At 36.5% G+C, this 16,469-nt stretch overlaps 2 pseudogenes; both read left to right on the top strand.

Moving 5' to 3' along the window:
* Positions 1–16,469, top strand: part of LOC102125700 (phosphatidylinositol 3,4,5-trisphosphate 3-phosphatase TPTE2-like) — a 347,382-nt pseudogene that overhangs the window by 18,416 nt on the left and 312,497 nt on the right.
* On the top strand, positions 1,162–1,479 carry LOC107131005 (cytochrome c-like; annotated as a pseudogene).

The raw sequence follows: 16,469 nt of genomic DNA on the forward strand, positions 1-16,469 counted from the left end.
GACTCAGCCACTCCAGCCTGCCAGCTGTGGAGAATACAGTCTGGACAAGGAAGAGTTCCCCACAACACAGCACAGCTGGCTTGCCAGATCGTGACCAGACTGCTTCTTTAAGCAGGACCCCAATTCATTCCTCCTCACTGGGCAGGAATCCCTGTGGGGCTTTAACCACTCCAGCAATGGTTCTATGGACAGAGCTTTGATCTCTCCCTGAAATGGAGCTCCTGGCCGGAGGGGCAGCTGCCGTCTCTGTAGTTTGGCCAACTCAGCCACTCCAACCTGCTGGCTTTGGAGAATACGGGTGGGCTGCAGGAGGAAGTATCCCCCACAATGCGGCACACCTACTCTACCCCAAAGCAACCAGACTGCTTCTTTGGAGGGGTCCCTGATCCCATGCCTCCTAACTGGGTGAGAACGCGCAACAGAGGTCTCCAGCCACCTCCTGCAGGTGTGTGTGGGCTGGCTATAGGTCAGTATCCCCCTGGGTTGGAGCTTCCAAAGGAAGGAGCTGGCTGCCATCTTTGCTGTTTCGCGGCCTTCGCTGGTAATACCTCGTTTTGGGTCTATGAGGAACTTAAATTTACAAGAAAAAAACAACCCCTTTAAAAAGGATCTGAACAGACAAAGGATCAGGCAAAGGATCTGAGCAGACACTTCCCCAAAGAGACATGCATGCAGTCAACAAAAATATGAAAAAAAAAAGCTCAACATCACTGATCATTAAAGAAATGCAAACAAAACCACAATGAGATACCATCTCATGCCAGTCAGAATGGCTATATTAAAAAGCCAAAAAACAACAGATGCTGGGAAGGTTGCGGAGAAAAAAGAATGCTTTTACACTGTTGGTGGGTGTGTAAATTAGTTCAACCCATTTGGAAGACAGTGTGGCAATTCCTCAAAGACCTAGAGGCAGAAATACCATCTGACCCAGCAATCCCATTATGGAGTATATACCCAAAGGAATATAAATCATTGTCTTATAAAGATACATGCATGCACACATATGTTCATTGCAGCAGTATTCACAATAGCAAAGACATTGAATCAACCTAAATGCCAGTCAATGATAGATTGAATAAAGAAAATGTGGTACATAGAGTGGGACTTCTGGCTTCTGAGCAGGAACCTTTGTAGCGCCAGTGACGAAAGAGAGAATTAAATATGGGTGATGTTGAGAAAGGTAAGAAGATTTTTGTTCAGAAGTGTGCCTAGTGCCACACTGTGGAAAAAGGAGACAAGCACAAGACTGGGCCTAATCTCCATGGTCTCTTCAGGTGGAAGACAGGTCAGGCCATTGGATTCTCTTACATAGACACTGGTAAGAAGAAAGGCATCACCTGGGGAGAGGATACACTGACAGAGTATTTGGAGAATCCCAGGAAGTACATTCCTGGAACAAAAATGATCTTTGCCAGCATTAAGAAGAAGGCAGAAAGGGCAGACTTGATAGCTTATCTCAAAAAAGCTACAAGTGAGTAATAATTGGCCACTGCCTTATATTACAAAACAGAAATGTCTCATGACTTTTTTATGTGTACCATAATTTAGTAGATCTCATACACCAGAATTCAGATTATGAATGACTGTCAGAATATTTTGTTGGGCAGTCCTGATTTAAAACTAAGACTGGCTTGTGGTTAAATGAGTAAGTCTGGTTCTTGAATATTAATAGTGATTCCAATTCAGTAAATGCTATCACTGCTTACCCCTTCTAAAGATATGATTAGACTTTGTTAATAATGTTCAACTTTTCACAAAGATGGTGAGTACCATCTTAAAACTTATTGGAGATTGGTTTTATATTTATATTGCTTTATATTTAGATTTATATGACTGGTTATGTGAATATATTTAAATACTGGGGAAATTTCTTCACTGTCTCAGAACCAAGCAAGATTCACCTGTATTTTGTGTTTATTTGCCTTTTACAGGCAAGGGTTGAGGATAAGGTAGCAATGTCTACTTTGTATTTTTGGCCTTAACTATGCCAATCTAATTAGAATGCCCTGTATTTAAGATGATTCCTTTTACTGATTCAAAGGCATTTTGTGTGGTTTCTGTGTAATTTCAAATAAAGAGTATTTAACACTTAAAAAACAACAACAAAAAGAAAATGTGGTACATAAACACCCATAGAAAACTGTGCAGCCATAAAAAGGAACAAGATTGCATCCTTTGCAGGGACATGAATGGAGCTGGAAGTTGTTATCCTCAGCAAACTAACACAGGAACAGAAAACCAAACACCGCATGTTCTCACTTATATGTGGGAGCTGACAATGAGAACACATGGGCACACGGTGGGGAATAACACACACTGGGGCCTGTCGGGAGGGAGGGGATGGAGGAAGGAGAGCATCAGGAAGAACAGCTAATGGATGCTGGGCTTAATGCCTAGGGATGGGATGATCTGTGCAGTAAACCACCATGGCACACATTTACCTATGTAAAAAACTTGCACATCCTGTGCACGTACCCCTGAATCTAAAATAAAAGTTGAAGTAAAAAAGATATATAAAATTATCTGTATATACATATGCCTGATGTAAGTATACATTATACATGCATGCATATATAACCACATTTTTATTGAGGTATAACACATATAGTAGGTTTCACTAACCAAGTGTTTATCTTGATGATATTATACGTAAGTATATATACATGTAACTAACACCTCTATCAATATTTTGGTCTATGACTGACCTCCAATTAATTGTTGTAAAGATATAAAGTATCAAGGTTCATGTTTTTCACATAGCTATCAATTCCTCCTGTACCATTTATTGTAAAAAGCATAATTTCCCCCAATGAATTGCAGAGGTGTGTTTATTGCAAATAACGTGCACATATATGTATAGGTCTGTTTCTGGGCTTTTCGTCCTTTCATTATGACTGTCTGTACTTAAGTCCAGATCACAGTTTTAATTATTATGGCTTTGTAGTGACTCTTGAAAACTTGTCTATAAGTCCTCCAACTGTATACTTCTTTGTTTAAAAACTATCTTGGCTTTCCTAGATTTTTTGAATTTCCATATAAATTTTAGAATCATCTTGGCAATTTACATACACACACCTCCACTCAACGCCCCCTCCATCCCCCACTCCCCACCCCCCACACACCCTGTTAGTATTTTGACTTGGACATTGACTACATAGCTTAATTTGGAGAGAACTGACATCTAAAAATACTGAGATTTCCAACTCATGAACATAATACATCTCTCTACTGACATCTTCTTTTATTTCTTTTAGCAGTGTTTGTAGTGTACAGGTTTTACACATCTTTTGTTAGTTTTATTTCTACGTAGTTGATAAGTTTTTATGCTATTTTAAATGATATTTGAAGATCTTCATTTTCTAAATATTTGCTATTGGTATATAGGAACATAACTAATTTTTGCATATTGACTATTGTTTATTTGTTTGTCTTAAGACAGGGCCTTGCTCTGTCACCACAGGTGCCAGCAGTGCAGTGGCACCTGGGCTCAAGCGATTCTCCCACCTCAGTCTCCCACATAGCTGGGACTATAAGCAGGCATCACCACACTTGGCTAATGTTTTTTAGTTAATTTTTGTACAGAAGGAGTCTCTCTGGTCTCATTGACCCAGGCTGGTCTTGAGCTCCTGGATTCAAAGAGTCCTTCCACCTCAGCCTCCCAAAGTGCTGGGATTACAGGTGTGAGCCACCACACCTGGCCTTGTATGTTGACTTTACATCTAGCATCCTTCATAAATTCACACATTCATTTTAATAATGAATGTGTAGATTCCCTGGGATTTTTTAAATGTATATGATCATATAAAGTTACTACTTTCTTCCCACTTTTTATACTATTTTCTTTCTTTATTGAATTATCTAGTACTTTCACTGTAATATTGAATAGAAGTGGTAAGAGGAGGCAGCCTTGCCCTGTTCCTAAACTTGGGTGGAAAGAATTTCATGCTTCACTATTTGAAATGATGTTTGCTATAGGCTTTTGTAGTCATTCCTTACTAGATTAACACAGTCCATTTATTTCTAGTTTGCTAAAAGTTTTGAATCATGAATTGGTATTGAATATATCAGATATTTTTTCTGCATCTATCAAGGTAATCAAAATGTTTTTCTGTTATTCCATTAATGAGATTTTCAAATGTTAAACTAACCTTTTTTATTTTTGGAATAAATTCCTTTTGGTCTTAACGTATTATCTTTTTTATATAACACTAGATTCTGTTTGCTAATATTTTATGTAGAACTTTTCATCTGTGTTCATGAGTGACATGTAGTTTTCTTTCCTTGAAATGTCTTTGTCAGCTGGCCTACAATTACCTTAGCTTAAGTGCCTTGGGTAACTCCTATCTGCTCAACTCATCTTCATTCTCCATCCGGATGAATATGATGGATATGTTTCATGGTAATGGCAAAAGAAAAGAGCTAGAGTGGAATCTTGCCAGTGCTTTTGCAGGCCTCTCCTTTGTGGCATCCCAGTGGCCAAATCAACTCACATAATGGAACACAAAATTAGAGTGAAAGGGTACTACGAGGTGAAATACGAGGGCTTGGATTCAGGAAAAGGTGAAGAATTGAGACCACTGATGGAATGATTCTACCTTATTCTCAGGCAGGGAAGCATTTTTATACATGCAGATAGTTCACAAGAAATAACTAATATATAGTCAGAGACTCAAGACTTCAGCAATTGTATAAAAGTACATTTGTAAATACCTAAAAACCTTGAAGAGAAGGGTCTGAACCACATCTCACCCAGGTTATGCTATTCTCGGCTAAGACATGACTCTACCACTCCCTTGGCCAATTTTGAAAATTGTTTCAAACTATTTATTGGAGGTGGAATTACTTTTTGTCGCTCTTAATGGGCACAGTCATGGAGTAACGTGACTAGGGCCCACTGGATGGGTCATGGCACTTGAGGGCAGCCATCCCAAAATTTTCAAATTCCATCTTTATGAGTAAAACATCTCTTGATTGCTAATATTGTTTTTTAAAGCAGGTTAAGCTAATAACTGTGAGTTAATTATAGCATGTCTAAATTGAGCCAATTTTCTTTTAGTAGATTTGGTGGTGACTAATACAAATTTGGCAACACTTAATATTAGCTGGGGTGTTTTTAAAAAGCCAAAAACTTTTAGCATGTAAATCAAAACAAAGACATGACTATTTCCTTCTGGGGTGATCTCTAGACTCTTGGTTTCTATCAGTTATTAAACTGTTATCTCCTTGGGGCATTGACAAAGTACTAATAAGTCATTGATTCCTTTACCACTTTTAATCAGAGTATCCAAAAAGGAGGTAATCACGTGTTTTTAATAAATTCCACAAATCATAAACCACCCAAAAAGCAAATCTACCATCCATATTAATATTTAGTCTTTCAACTTTGCCAGAGTGCAGCCCCAAATCTAAGCTACTAGTTCAGCTACTGGGCAGGCTGGGAATCAGGCCATGGAGCACTTCAGTGATTGCATGTTCAATGATAACAGCATATCCTGCACTGGGAGTGTCTCTGTCATATTTGAGAACCATCTACAAAGTGTATTAAATCAATTTTGGCTAAAAGGGAGAAGATTCAAATCCAGGCATACTTAACTCCTGAGAGGATGCTAAACCGTCATGTGATTCCCCTTTATTCTTAAAAGGGAATAAAGTTGCAGGGTTACATTTTGAACAGCAGCGAATATGCAAAGCAGACATTACAGTTTCATAAGTGGTAAATTGACTAGTGGGGAAATGTCAGATGCTGCCTTGAAGTAGCAGAAACTTTAGAGATGCAGGACCCATAGAGTTAGTGGAGAGACAAGCACTATGGTGGAAGCATCAACACGTTTGGCCACTGCTACCACCTCATGCAAGTACAGAAGTATACCTTTGCCTCCAAATCAAGGAATGTACTAAGATAGGCAGAGAGAAGAGTTTGGTAGATTTAGGAAAACCCGGAGGTGGAGTTTGTTGCAAGAAGGCTTGGGATTACAGGTGTGAGCCACCACACCTGGCCTTGTGGAGTAGATAGCATTTTCTACTTTTGCATCACAAGGAAGAGTTTCAGAAATTATAAACTTAGTGAGCCCATGCAAAGGCTGAGCTATTGAGAAGAATCAGATATGCAATTACCTACATTCCTACAATCTTCTTAACCATCTTTTAATTTCTGTTCTTGGTAGAATTGAATCGCTTTATTCTGGCTGAAAACAGAAACTGTCCATCTGTTGACAGATTGTGACCAGAAAAATGTAGATTCTTAGCAGAGTTGAAATTTTTTCTAGATTCTTTATGTCCTTTTTCACCTAATTTGGATAAGAGGTATTTAGAGTCTTCAGTAAACTACTTAGATCAGAAAACACAGCAGTAAATCATCTAAATATTGAGTTGATATATATATATGATTATAAAAATTATATATTATATGATTACAAAAATTATATATATGTAATTTTTTAGACATTGAGAGAACTAGGAAGTGGATTCAGAAAAATCCCTAAAGCTTAACCATCCAGGTATATTTGTTTTCCCATGAAAAAGCAAATATTGACTGTTTTTCTATATATGTATACTAAGGAAGGCTACACACAAATTACCACTGTGAGATACTTGTTGAGAGAATGAAGGACAGGGGCTGGCGTGGTGGCTCACACCTGTAATCCCAGCACTTTGGGAGGCTGAGGAGGGTGGATCACTTGAGGTTAGGAGTTCAAAACTAGCCTGGCTAACATGGTGAAACCCCGTCTCTACTAAAAATACAAAAAATTAGCCAGATGTGGTGGCAGGCGCCTATAATCCCAGCTACTCAGGAGGCTGAGGCAGGAGAATTGCTTGAACCTGGGAGGCAGAGGTTGCAGTGAGCTGATATCACACCATTACACTCCAGCCTGGGCAACAAGAGTGAAACTCCATCTCAAAATAAAATAAAATAAAATAAAATAAAGTGAAACGAAGGACAGGACTGTATTCTAATGGTTGCATGATATTTCATTAGTTCTGTGATTAACCTCTAATGTTGGACATTTAAGTGTCACTATAATCAATAATACAGTAACAGACATCTTTGCACGTAAGGCTTTTTCCATATAGATTGCTAGGAGTGACATTACCTAGCTAAGAGTATGAATATTTTTAGGGTTCTTAATATATATTGCCAAATCCAAGAGCAGTTGTATTCTTGTATCAACAATAAATCAAAGTTTTAAATTTCATGCCTTATTTTGCCAACATTGGATTTTCTCATTAAAAGGGAAAGGGTTAATTTCATGGGTGCAAATGGCATATCATTGTTTTGACTTCTTTATTGGTGACACTGAATATTTATGTAGGTTGTTAATCAGTTAGATTTTCTCTTTTATGGATTGTTTATGTCCTTGGCGCATTTATCTATAAGGTGAGTAATATTTAAGTTGTTAATGAATTATTAATTTATCATACTAGGCATAGTCCTCATTCAGTCCATTTTTCTGAAAAATCGCTTCCCCTGTTATTCATTATAGCATTTTTAAGCTGAAATTTCAGATTTTTATGAAGTCAAACCTAAGCCTATTGATCTTCCATTGATTCAACACTTTCAGTTCTTCCTCATCCAAAGAACTGATTAAAATTTGCTTAAATATCTCATAGACATTTGTAGTTTTTATATGTGATTTCTAAACCCATATGAATTTTATGTAAGAAATTCCATGAATTCTGAAGTATATAAAACTGTTTTTCCTTGCCTCCCCCACTATGTAGATTCAGAGTGTTCATCTTTTTGACTTATTATTTCTTCCTAACAGAGATAGCTAGTTGAATAAATGGATGATTTTGATACCTTAATTTTATTTTTCTCAATATTAAGCCAGTAAACATTGCTCTGAGGGTAACATACTAATCAGTTTTAAGATTTTGTGTCATTTTTGTTGTTGCACAGAGATATATACTTATGTGTGTATATGTTTCAGAAAGGTACATTTACTGAAAGTTGGATTCATATAGTGGTATTAACTGTATTTTAAATAATAACTACTATTTGTTTTTCATTTTAAAGGTTACACACATATATACATATATATACACACACACACTCATAGGTACACATATATCTTCATTTTAAAAAATAAGAGAACAGATGAGCCAAAACAGTCTCCATATTGTTACCAGTTATTTAAAATTTGATATGTTTATATTTTTCTATCATGCATACACACAATAACACTATATGCTTTTTGCATTTATTTGTTTACATAGTGCTTAGGTAGACTGTAATATGAAGATCACTCTCTAAAGATGTATCTATCCATAATTAAATTTAAATAAGAACTCCAATATGAATTAGATTTAAACAAGAACCACATTAACTGTGAATTAATGATTTAGAACAAATTACTTAAAGTTAGTTAACCAGCTAATTTCCTTATCTGATAGCTTAAACAGTGTGTATTTACAAGAGATTCATCTGAGTAGCCAAACACACTTTGTGGACTATTTGAAAAATCACAGTGGATTAGAACTTGAAATTTGCATACCTTGTATTCCCTAAATCTCCCCTAGAAGATGCTAGTGAGAGACAAATTAATGAAAGCAATAACCATTTTAGGTTCCCCCTAGGAAATAGCTTATGTTGGTGCCATGTAAATATGTAAGATATGTGTTTGTCTTTTTTAGGAAGTCGTGCGGTTTCTAGATAAGAAACATCCAAACCACTATCGAGTGTACAATCTATGCAGTATGTACATTACTCTATATTTTGCTACTGTAGATAGAAAACAGTTTACTGTATGTAAGAAGATGATTATGCTTTTTACCTTGCATTTAATCGTAAGTATTTGGTGGTGGCAAGGAATGAATTTAAAAATCCCCATCTTGGACTGGCCCCATTTAGTAGAAGGAGTTAGCCCAGCAGCACAAAGTTCCCTGTGAAGGAGGAGGCTTTTGGCAGGACCAGTGAGGCTGGAGTGGAACCAAACCATTTTCGGGAAGCTCTGTTCTAGCGATATTAGGTTTAGGAAAATCTTTCTGTTTTTCCTGCCAGATTGTGTTATGAGGACATAGACAATTTAACAAACGAGTCCTCTGCCCCACCAGCAGTGGGCTGTGATGAGAGCAGAGCCCTAGATGGGAAAAAAGCAAAAAACTCTGTGGAAAATAGGTTGTAACCCAGATTAATATTCTGTCTCTCTTGATTTTTTCCTCTACCTGTATACTCAATAGACATTTTCAGGGGGCAATAATTTTGGTCAGCTACATTTGCCTCTTGTGTGGTTTCTAACTACCCTGCAATAATATAATGAATGATCTGCTAGAAAGTTAAAAATTATACCTATTAAACAAAAATAAGTTGAGTTTAGGTTACATGAGATGGATAAACCACTACCATCCTTACGTTTTTGAGACCCCTGCGTTTATTTTAGAGTGGCAGGAGCAACTTGGAAAGCTCTTTTTGAAGATAGATAAGGAATTCCAATAAGATATATTAATTTATTCATAACTTCATTGTTTATCATATTATTCCCTATAGAGATATGACATACATATTATTTATTTTAGGTGAAAGAGCTTATGATCCTAAACACTTGCATAATAGGGTCAGTAGAATCATGATTGATGATCATAATGTCCCCACTCTACAGTAAGTTTTATGCTAAGTTTACTATCAGAAGAGGGCTAATTATATTGGGCTTGATTTTTTGAAAATATTTTAACTAAAAATCTTAAACTTGAAATCAGTGAGATGGTGGTTTTCACCAAGGAAGTAAATGAGTAGATGGCTCAAGATCTTGAAAACATCGTAGCGATTAGCTGTAAAGGAGGCGAGGTAATAACATTTTCCTTTTTATTTCTCCCTTTCTAAAGACATGTAAATATAGATAAAGTACAAGAACAAGATACATATTGCTATTAATACATATTAACAATTGTTAGCATTTAAAAATATTAGCCCCAAGACTGAAAGAAGGGAAGGAGAAAGGAAAGAGGAGAGGAGGAAGGGTAGGAGACAGGGAGAGGATAAGGAAGGAAAGAAAGCAGGAAAAAAGAACTATGGAAGGTTGAGCATATTTTCCCTCGTTTTCCTAGTATTTGGATTTCTTTATTTTTGCTTTGCCAGTTTATATCTCTCAAAATAGAAACAGTCTTTAATTTTAGAATGTCAGAGTACTTTTGTTTTATTTAAGGCTGATCTTTTTAAATTTTTAAATTAACATAAAAATCGATATATTTATGATGTACAATATGATGTTTTGATGTATATAAGCATTGTGAAATGGCTAAATCAAGCTAATTAACATATTCATTGCTCCACATATTTTTGTGGTGAGAACTTTTAAAATCTACTCTCTCAGCAATTTTCAAGTATACATTATCATTAACTATGGTCACTATGTTGTACAATAAATTTCCTGAACTTATTCTTCCTGTCTAATTGAAATTTTGCATCCTTTAATCAACATCTCAGGCTGGGCACAGTGGCTCACACCTGTAATCCCAGCACTTTGGGAGGCTGAGGCAGGTGGATCACATGGTGAAGCCCTATCTCTACTAAAAATACAAAACATTAGCCGGGTGCGGTGGCATACACCTGTAATCCCAGCTACTCCGGAGGCTGAGGCAGAAGAATCGCTTGAACCCGGAAGGCAGAGGTTGCAGTGAGACAAGATTGCACCATTGCACTCCAGCCTGGGCAACAAGAAGAAAACTCCATCTAAAAAAATAATAATAATAAAGTAAAAACCAACATCTCCACAATCCCCCCACTTTTGTCCCCCCAGTCCCTGGTAACCCTGGTAACCACTCTACTCTCTGCTTCTATGAATTTGACATTTTTAGATTCCATGAATAAGTGAGACATGCAATATTTGTCTTTCTATGCCTGGCTTATTCCACCTAGCACAATGTTCTCCAGATTCATCCATATTATCTCAAGTGACAGGATATCCTCTAAGGCTGAAGAGTATGCCTTTATTTATACATACCACATGTCCTTTATCCATTCATCCATTGATGACATTTACATGGACTCCATAGCTTGGGTATTAGGAATAATGCTGCAGTGAACATGGGAGTGCAGATTTCATTTCCTTTGGATATATACCCAGAAGTGGAATCTCCAAATCATATGGTAGTTCTATTTTTATTTTTTTGAGGAATCAGTGCTGTTTTCCACAATAACTACTAATTTACATTCACACCAACAGTGTACAAGGGGGATCCCTTTTCTCTGCATCCTCACCAACTCTTCTTTTGTCTTTGTGTTAATGACCATCCTAACAGGTGTGAGGATATCTCTATGGTTTTAATTTGCTTTCCCCTGATGATTAATGATGTTTAGCATTTTCTCATATACCTCTCAGCCATTTGTGTGTCTTCTTTTGGGAAATACCTTGTCAGGTTCTTTGCCCATTTTCTAGAGAAGTAACTTGTTCTCTTGCTATTGTGTTGTCTGAGTTCCTTTTTTAAAAAAATCTATTAACCTATTATCAAATGTATGCTTTGTAGATATTTTCTCCCGTTCTGTAGGTTGTCTCTTTACTCTATAAATGTTTCCTTTGCTGTGCAAAAGCATTTTAGTTTGATACAGTATCATTTGTCTACTTTTTCTTTTGTTGCTTATGTTTTTCAATCATATCCAAAAATATCTTGTCCCAGACCAATGTCAAGAAGATTTTCACCTATGTTTTCTTCTAGTAGTTTTCCAGTTTCAGGTTTCACAGTTAAGCATTTACTTTGAGTTGATTTTTGTATATGGGTGAGAAAGGTTGCAATTTCATTCTTCCACAAGTAGATATTCAGTTTCCCCCGTATTGTTTATTGAAGAGACTGTCCTTTCCCCATCTTGGATTCTTGGCACCTTTGTCGAACATCAGCTGACTATAAATGCATGGATTTATTCTGGGGCTTTCTATTTTGTTCCATTGGTCTACATGTCTGTTTTTGTTCCAGTAATATTTAAGGTTGTTCTTAAACTTTGTGAAAACCTTTTAGATTAAGGGAACCAACAGAGATGCTATTTCAAAAATTATACTGGAAATTTTATAGTGTAATGATACAAAGAAGTTGACATTGGTGGGGTTAAAATGGGGATAAAGAGGCCAATTTTGTAAATTCAACCAATTTAAGTTTAGTTAGATTTTCTCTCTTCAGGTTTAGGCTTTAACTAATCATCTAAGCATATTTCACAATTTTTGACAAACATAAATAATTACATTTTTAGTGGGCTCTAAATCAATTTTTATATCAAATTCCAGGAAAACATAACACTGTAAACTGACTTACATAATTCAGTAAAATCAAGTTTTAGTCTTATTGACTAGTTTCAAGCCCATTAGTTAATATACAGGTTCTGTGTTTAGCTGTATATTAGTTGATATACAGGTTCTGTGTTTAGCTCTACAGGTTGGAATATTGTGTATAAACTGGCAATTTACAATACCATAGTTAAATTAAGAATATAGAGGTTGAATCATTTGAAATTGCCAGTTTTAAACCATCTTTTGCTTTAAAAATGGCCGTTTCACATTGCCCAACCTAAAATGTTATCATTCAAGAAGTTAGCATCAGTTTTCTATTAACTAATGCTAATTCCTTGCTTGAAGGAAAGCATTCGTTTCAAATTTGACTTTTTTCTTTTTTGCTGAGAGGGGGTTTACATTATTCTGTGTTCACATAATATTTTGTTGATTTTGTTAAAGGTTATTTAGAGGATTAACATTCAGCTGGTATGTACCAGAGCAGCCTCTTTTTTAAGTGTTCATTCATATTAGTCTTGCTGTCTTCTGTGGTTGCTGCCTGCAGGTTACCAATAGTATCATGATAGTAAAAATATTTTATATTGATTTATAGGAGTTCATCAAGAATCTGAATGCCAATTTTTCTTAGTATTGCAATTACATTCTCCCAACATGTTGCCTTTTAAATTTGATTGTGATTTATTTTGTTGTACAAAAGTTTGTAAATTTTTGTTTTGTTTTGAGACATGATCTCACTCTGTCAGGCTGGAGTGCAGTGGCACGATCGGCTCATTGCAGCCTGAAACTCCTGGGGCTCAAGCGATCCTCCCATCTCAGCCCCTCTGAGTAGGTGGGACTACAGGCGAGCATCACCATGCCTGGCTAATTTTTGTATTTTTGGTAGAGACAGGGTCTCACTATGTTGCCCACACTGGTCTCGAACTCCTGGACTCAAGTGATCCACCCACCTCAGCTTCCCAAAGTGCTGGGATTACAGGCATGAGCCATCGTGCCTGGAGAGGAGTTTGTAATTTTGAAGGTAGTAAAATTTGTTCATCTATGTGTGTGTATGTATTTCATGCTTTTCTGTCATGTTTAAGAAATTCACCCCTATACTAATGTAGTGAAGATATTCCACATTTCTTCAAAAATATTCAAGTTCTATTTTTAATATTTGGGTCTTTAATCTAATTGGAAGTTGGGAGAGGTATTTTTTTCATATAGATAGCCAATTGTCCCAACACCATCAATTGCATGCTATTTTGTTCTCCATTAATTTGTAATCCCTCTCAGTAATATACTAAATTTCTATAAATATTCAAAACTGTTTCTAACTTCTCTCTACCACACTTTTGTAATATTTGTAGCTTTATAATGTAGTTTGATAAAGGCAGAATAGTCTTGCTCTCCTTGGAACTTTATTATTATGTTCAGTTTTAAAGTCATTTTGTGAAATGCCATAATAAAACGCTTTTAGGATTTTTGTTGGAACTACATTGAAATTATTGATTAACTTGAGAGAACTGACAACTTTGCAATATTGAGTTGTACATATGAATTATCTTGTTCCTTTTTAAATAATGTTTTATACTTTTTTCATCATGTCTTTGCATATCTTTTCAAAAATTCGTTCCTACACAAATTGTAACTGAAAATGGCATCTTTTTTTCTGTTACATTAGGTTGTTTCCAATTTTTACTGTGATAAATAATACGGCTTTTTTTGTTTGTTTTTATCACCCAGGCTGTTTGTATCAGCCTGGGTTTGTTTTTTCACCCAGGCTGGAGTGCAGTGGCATGATTTCAGTTCATTGCAACCTCTGCCTCCTGGGTTCAAGCAACTCTGGTGCCTGAGCCTCCCAAGTAGCTGGGATTACAGGCATCCACCACCACACCCAGCTGTATTTTTAGTAGAGATGGGGTTTTGCCATGTTGTCCAGGCTGGCCTTAAACTCCTGACCTCAAGTGATGCGCCTTCCTCTCCCTCCCAAAGTGTTGGGATTATAGGCATGAGCCACCGCGCCTAGCCCAATACTGGTTTTAAAAATATACGCTTCTTGTTGCACATGTGGCCACATTTTTGTTGAGTATATACCTTGGACTAAAATTGTTCTGTCTTAGGGTAATGAATCTTGAACTTTACTTGATAATGTCACCTGTTTTCTATAACAGTTGTACAAATTTTTACTGCACTGGTATTGTATACTTCAAGCATCCCATATCTTCCCCAATACTTGCAATTCTGAGTATTTTTATTTTTAGCCTTTGGGTGTTTGTGTGATGGCATCTTACAGTGGTGATCATTTGCATTTCTATAATTACTAAGAAAACTGAGGAAGTTTCTTTAAGATTATTAAGTATTTGGATATACTTTTTTGTACAGTAAATTTTAAATTTTCTTAACCATTTTTCTCCTGGGTTATTCATCTTTTTTCTCTTGATTGTAGGAGTTCTTTATGTATTCTGATTTCAATTATGTTATTGATCATAAATGTATTTCAAGAAAGCTTTTCTGCTCTGTGATTTGCCTTTTCTCTCTCTCAGGAGTATCTTTTGGTTGACAGAGGTTCTTAGTTGGATTACCGTCATAGGTACCATGCTCTCCCTTTATAAAGTTTGTGTGTTTGGGTCCTGATTAAGACAATTTTCCTTGAGTTTAAAGGACATTTTACTACTATATTTTCTTCTAGAAGGTTCATTCCTTTTAAAATTGATTTATGTGTGTGGTGTGAGGAAGGCATCAGGTTTCATCTTTTTCCATGTATGGCTATCCAATTATTGCAGCACACTGGTTGAGAAGATTTTCATTTCTTTACCACCTTGCAGAACATGAATCTGTTTCTGACCTTTCTGTTCTGTTCATCGATTTTTCATCTGTGTGCCAATAGCACAACTATCTTATTGTGGCTTTCTAATACATCCTCATTTCCAGTCATGGAGTATAATTATCTTTTCCTTTTTCTTCACAATTGTTTGGGTATTTTAGGTCATCTACATTTCCATGTAAAGTTTGGAATCAACTAGTCAAATTACACACACTGGATAGAAATTTGTTTGGAATTACATTGAATTTATAGCCTGGGGAGAATCGAGTCTTTACAATATTGACTCATCCAACCCATGAACAGAGGTATTCTCTCATTGAGTTAGGTCCTCTTCAATTTCTCTTTACAATGCTTTCTCATTTTCTGTATAGAAAGCTTGCATATTTTTGGCAAGATTTATGCCTAGATTTTTTTTGTGTGGTTAAATGATATCCCTTTAAAATGTTTATTTTCTAATTTTTTTTTGTTGTTTTAAATGCAGTTCATTTTATTTATTCATCTTGCAATTAGCAACTTTCCTAAACTAACTTTTTTTTTTTTTTTTTTTTTTTTTTTTGAGGTAGGGTCTCATTCTGTTACCCAGGCTGGAGTGCAGTGTCACGATCATGGCTCACTACAGCCTCAACCTCCCTGGGCTCGGGTGATCCTCCCATATCAGCCTCTTGAGTAGCTAGGACCGCAGGCAGGTGCCACCATGCCCAGATAATTTTTTGATTTTTTTGTAGAGATGGGGTTTCGCTATATAGCCCAGGTTGGTCTCAAACTCCTGAGCTCAAGTGATCTGCCAGCCTCATCCTCCGCCTCCCAAAGTACTAGGACTGCAGGCCTAAGCCACTGTGTCCAGCCTAAAGTCACTTATTAGTTCTATTAATATATCTATAGATTCTTTTGGATTTTATGGTACATGATTACATCATACGAAAATAATACATTGTATTTTTTCTATTTCAGTCATTTCTCTCTTCTAGCACTGGCTAGAACCTTTAGTACAGTGTAGAATTAGAAGTGGCAATAGTGACCATCAACATTTCCATTCTCAAAGGAAAAGCTTTCAACATCTCTCCAATTGCTTTATGAGTGTGTGTGTGTTAGCTACCATTTATTAGATTAAGAAATTCCTTGGCTGGGTGCTGTGCTTACACCTGTAATTCCAGCACTTTGGGAGGCTCAGGGGGGCAAATCACTTGAGGCCAGGAATTTAAGACCTGCCTAGGCAACATGGTGAAACCCCATCTCTATTCAAAAATACAAAAATGTGCCAGGTGTGGTGGCGCATGCCTGCAATGCCAACTACTCCGGCTGAGGCAAGGGAATCAGTTGAACCCAGGAGGCAGAGGTTGCAGTGAGCCAAGATCGCACCACTGCTCTCCAGCCTGGATGACAGAGTGAGACTCTGTCTCAAAAAACAAAACAAAGCAAAACAAAACAAAAAGAAAGAAAAAAGAAATTCCTTT

Source organism: Macaca fascicularis, chromosome 10 (genome assembly GCF_037993035.2).
Source record: "Macaca fascicularis isolate 582-1 chromosome 10, T2T-MFA8v1.1".
NCBI classification, from domain to species: Eukaryota; Metazoa; Chordata; class Mammalia; order Primates; family Cercopithecidae; genus Macaca; species Macaca fascicularis.